The sequence below is a fragment of the Silene latifolia genome, unplaced genomic scaffold (assembly GCF_048544455.1).
Source record: "Silene latifolia isolate original U9 population unplaced genomic scaffold, ASM4854445v1 scaffold_57, whole genome shotgun sequence".
NCBI classification, from domain to species: Eukaryota; Viridiplantae; Streptophyta; class Magnoliopsida; order Caryophyllales; family Caryophyllaceae; genus Silene; species Silene latifolia.
In genome coordinates this window covers 7,295,348-7,300,851 of record NW_027413480.1, presented here as the reverse complement: position 1 = coordinate 7,300,851, position 5,504 = coordinate 7,295,348, and the positions used below count along the sequence as shown (strand labels likewise).

General features: G+C 38.4%; 1 long non-coding RNA gene across 1 annotated transcript; it reads left to right on the top strand.

The window, feature by feature from the left end:
• Positions 1-2,406: 2,406 nt before the first annotated feature.
• On the top strand, positions 2,407-5,160 carry LOC141639770 (uncharacterized). Its single transcript, XR_012542664.1, has 3 exons — positions 2,407-2,618; positions 3,876-4,742; positions 4,828-5,160. It is a non-coding gene; the product is annotated as an uncharacterized LOC141639770 (long non-coding RNA).
• The last annotated feature ends 344 nt before the right edge of the window (positions 5,161-5,504 follow it).

Sequence of the window (5,504 nt, the reverse complement as noted above, 5' to 3'; positions counted from 1 at the left end):
GTTTCAAGTGTGGGAAGCTGGGTCACCGTATATATATATTGATTAGAAATATATAAGGGGACAAATGATACAACTTCTCTCTACAAAAATTCTCCTCCTTCTCTCTACAAAAAAACTCCCCAAAAAAATTAAAACCTGACACCACCATCTTCCCCTTCCTCTCACTGACCTCTGAGTACACCTGCTCGGGTCGCCGGCGATTGGACCGTCATGTGGTCCATCTCCGGTGACCCCTTTTTCTCAAATCCCACTCTAACCTTTCTTACCCAGTTTTGTGTTTTAATCGATTCCAATCTAGAATTTTCTGTTCTTTCTTCTTGATTCAATGATCGATTAGCTTGTTTTATGTTTAATTGTGGTCTAAGCATGCCTTCCTTTCAATCTTCAATGTTCCCGTCCTTGTGTTTCTCCATCCACCGTGCAGGCACCTTGAGACGTTCGTCTTTCTGGATCACCTTTTCCGTGCATGCAATTAGGGTGGTGATCCCCCCATTTCCCCCATCACCCTAAGCTTTGCGGTTGGACTGTTGTAGTCCGTTGTTGCTGTTTTGGGTCTGCTCGGCTGTCAGGGAGGTGATCCCTCCATTTCCCCCACCTCCCTTGGTCTTGCGGTTAGACCGTGGTGCTGTCCGTTGTTGTTTTTATGGGTCTGATTGTCCGATTTGGCGTTCCCCTCTCCCTCGCCCCTTCCCCCCGCCTTTCGAATCGTTGTCTCTTTGTTCTGTCGGGTTCTGGAATTGGCCTGTCTCCTGTTTTGGTGCTTGCATGTGTGTGGTTTGGTTGTTTTCGGTACTAGTGTCGTTAATTTCTAGAATTTATGCGACGGGTGCATTTGCAAACTGCAGTATCTCCAAGTTTCTGCATGTTAAATCACAATGCTTTTTATTGTTGTCTGATCCTTTGTTTGATCAAGGGTTATCGGACGGATTTTCTCTGATTGGTCTTTTATTGTCACTTTACTGGGTATGTGTTTTTCTGGGAGGTGGAAATTTATGAGCAGGTGTATGATGGGTTGTTTCGGTGTAGATGGTTGGATTGGAGGTGGTGGTCTCTTTCCTTTGCTTTATGCTGTTTCAATTCCTTTTGCTAGCTAGTTTGTTTTTCCTATGTATTTGTCGAATAAAGAATTTTGTTGGGATAGTGAAGCGGTGCTCTTGGGCTTGTGTTGGTTACAACCGTCTTTGGTTTCAAGTGGGTTTGGGTGAGAGGATGTCCTGTTCCTCTTCCGTCAATGTCGGTAGCTGGATGAATTTGGCGTTGGGCTTGGGTGTGAAGCTTCCCTCTTCCTGGCTCAGCTTACTCTTTCTCTATGGTTTTTGGTCCGTTGCCTGTAGTGAGCGTTCTACGTGGTGTAGGAGAGTCATCTCCACCGGAAGTAGGCCTTCGTGGTTTACCTTCCACTTTAAATTTCTACGCTCTTGTGGCGTAAGTGCACCTCGTACTTGCCTCACGACATCTCAACTGATCCATTCTCTTGAGAGAAATGTTTGTTGGGCTGCTGATTTGGGTGTTGATGCTCGTGACCAGACCTTTGTTCTCTATCCTCAAGTTTCGGATAGCCTATGGAAATCGCTACCTAGTTGTTTTTTATTAAGGAATTATTACTCTATGTTGTTTCTTATTTGGTTTTACATTGTAGTATTTGAGTATGGCTCTGAGAGCCATATTACTGTAATGTAAGACTTTTTCACTCTGTCAAAAAAAAAAAAAAAGATTAGAAATATATAGTTAAGAATGTTTTGAGTTGAGCGGGAAAATTAATGTGAGGGTGGTTCTTGTTTTATAATTTAGTATAGAAGTATAGATAGATAGATAGATTGGAGCCATGGTGGTTGCTTGCTTCTGCTGGCCGTGTAATACCCCGTGATTTGACGGTGTTTATAATTACGATTTGAGCATTTTTAATAATTAATTATGACATATAGAATTAATAATCGTGAGTAAGACGAAATGATATAATAAAATAATGAATGAGTCAGGATTAGATGTTGGGCCGCGTGCTCGGGTGTAGCATAGGAAATATTGGTAAAAATAATAATAGTATTTGTACAATAATAATAATAATAATAATAATAATAATAATAATAATAATAATAATAATAATAATAATAATAATAATAATAATAATAACAATAACTGTAAGAGAATAGTCCAATGATCCACCCATGAGTCGGAAATATTTTATTCCGTAATTTTTTTACAGATCGTTTGGATAAACTGTGAATGGCCTATTGTTTGGGACAAATGGACATGGTTTTGTAGAAAAACCATTTGAGACCCATGGTTTATAAGAAACCATGGTCTCCCTCCCATGGTTTTATTAGAGAAACCATTGGAGTACACGATTTTCTTAGAGAAAAACCGTGGTCTCCTAGACCTATAAATAGAAGGCTTTTGGGAGGCATTTGGATCATCCAAAACTCACAACAAAAATATATCTTTCTCTACACAAGAGAGAGGAGGTTCTTGGGTTGTGAAGCTATAGGTATTGGTCCTAGTGATCAATATCTAGATCGACGGATTCGTGATGCTAGTTTAATATTAAAGTCGTCCTGGAGCAATTACTTGGAGGATTCCGTAAGTTCGAGATAGATATTCTACTCTCCCGATTTAGCAAGGTGAGTGACTATATACACCTTGTTGATATCATGTCATATATCATAATTATTAATCTACATTGGTATCAGAGCTAGTACTTCCTCCATTCAACTCCACTCTACCACTTTCAATTTTCTACACTATTCACAAATAAACATTCAATTTTCATTTTCTCTCCATACGTAAGTGAAAATATATTCATGTGGGATCTTGTTTAATTCGTCTTTACGATTACATTAAAAATATCTAACTTTTATAATTTTTGCAAAGACGTAGCTAACGATATTTATCGTGTAAAACACGCGTTGGCAAACGTGATAAAAGAAAGTGGTAGAGTGGAGTTGAATGGAGGAAGTATAAACTAGCATCCGAGTCCTAATTAATTAATGTATTAAGCTGATATGGGTACTTATTAATTACGGAGTACAATAGCAGCACTCATACATTCTGTTAATTGTTTAAGTGTGCAGTTATAGCCATAGTCATCAAAATGTGAACTAAAATCCCCACTGCATCATAGCCATTATGTTCATTTTTCGTTAAATGCTAGTAGTACTATGGTGTTGGGATACACATGGTTACATATGTATCATTGTTTGCCAAATTACCATTATCAAACAATTAACCCCAAGTAATATTGGGTGGCTACTTGTATACCATGACAACTAGCAGTATACATGCATAAGTCCTGATGTAATGGTCAATTCATTATTTGAGAAAATGGACAATGATTAGTTGCTAAAAGGTAGCATATACTTACTGATTGAAGTCATGACTACGAATATGTCAATATTGTACAATTTTTCCGTTTTCTGTCTCTAAATGGGCAAGTTGTATATAATTACACCATTACTCTTTGTCAAATGCTAAATCAGTCGGCCATCTCTTACAGAAGATTGACATTTATACACGTTTCATGTTTGTGATATGGATAAACCGTCTTAACTGTGTTTAGCAAAATTGATTCATAAAGGGCGACATTTATTTGAGACATTAAACAAAGTGATTACTATTGTTCATGTCTTCCTGAAATGAGATTGATATTGTTGGGCAAATTAATCAAGGTTGGTAGATAAGAGTATATCACCTTAATAAAAATTTTATATTGTGCATGTTTTTATTAGTTTATAAATTAACAAGACGGTGTTAATAAATGATGATTGCGTATTTATACGTTTTTCGAATTGATTACTCTTGTCTAGTAAATTTTTGGACTAATAAAGATATTGCCGCAAATGATTATGATTGTACTAATTATTTTTTGAATGTCTCTATAGTTATCAATGGCTGGCACAAAGAGCATTGTGGCCGATTTGAACCAAGGAGACAAATTGACTGAACAAAACTATGATGTATGGCATCGTAAGGTTCAGTTACTCCTTGAAGAGCAAGAAGTGCTGGAAACTATTACACAACCTATGCAAGAACCTGAACAAGGCAATACCGCCCAACATAGGCGTGATCAGGAGGTCTATAATGACTTCAAAAGGAAGGATCGTGTGGCTCGCATATTGATGTTGAGCAGCATGAGGACTGATCTTATGCTCAGGTTCGAGAGGCATACTACAGCTTTGGCCCTCTAGGATGCAATTAAGTTGCAATATGGTGGAACTTCAACTACTCGCTTGCGCCAACTTAATTTAAAATTTGATGGTTATAAGACGCGCCATGATCATACTATGAGGCAGCATCTTACGACCATATCAAACATGATTAGTGAGTTGGCTCTGGCTGGTAATGTTCTAAGTGATGAACAACAAGTTCAGGCTGTGTTACGTTCTCTTCCACCTAAGGGTTGGGAACATATGAAGGTGAACCTCACCCACAATGACAACATCAAAACTTTTGAAGATGTTTGTCGTCACCTTGAGCTTGAGGAAGTCTGTCTCCAGGCTGACAAGCCGAAAGGAGAGGCCTTCATAACTGAGGGAGAAATGCGCAAGACAACTGGTTATAAGCGCAAGTGAGGTACTCCTGGATCTCCCAAAGGTGTGAATAATAATGGACCTCCTAAAAAGAAGGTTAAAAATGGAGACTCTAAACGCGCCAGAGGAAAGCGCGGTGGAAAGAATGATATGTCTAAAGTGACGTGCTATAATTGTCAAAAGCTGGGACACTTCACTCGTGATTGCACTGAGCCGAAGGTACGTCTTAACCTGTCAAAATCTCTATTTTGTTATGTCACTAGCTCGTGTTTAATGACTGAGTCTGTTCTTGTTTGGACTTTAGACTCAGCAGCCACAGAGCACCTGACAAGAGATCGGACAGCTTTTGTAGAGTTTCGCAAAGTACCTAAAGGAAGCTAGCATGTATTCATGGGGAATAGTTCCAAAATTGAGGTCCTTGGTGTAGGAACCTGCATATTGGAGCTGCGTAATGGACGCATTTTATATCTCCATGATGTATTATACGCTTATGAAATAAGGCGAAACTTAGTCTCTATTTTATCTCTTTTGGAGTTAGACTTTAAAGTTGTATTTGAAAATGGTTGTGTAAAACTTTATTTGGGAACCGATTTATTCGGTTGTGGTTTAATGCAAGATGGTTTTATGGTTTTAGATACTTTACCTTGCAAAAATACCAATAGTTTTTCATTTGTTGCTTCTTCTAATAGCACTATGTTTGATGATCCTAATCTATGGCATGCTAGACTTGGACATATTGGTCAAGATAGGATGAATCGATTAGCTAGAGAAGGTATTTTGGGACCTTTAGCTAAAGTAAACCTATCTACTTGTGAGTCTTGCTTAGCAGGTAAATCTACTAGAAAACCGTTTGGCAAGGCTATGAGAGCCACCACACCTCTCCAGTTGATTCATTCTGATATTTGTGGACCAATGAATGTAAGAGCTAGGCATGGCGCAAGTTATTTTATCACTTTTACCGATGATTATTCACGCTATGGC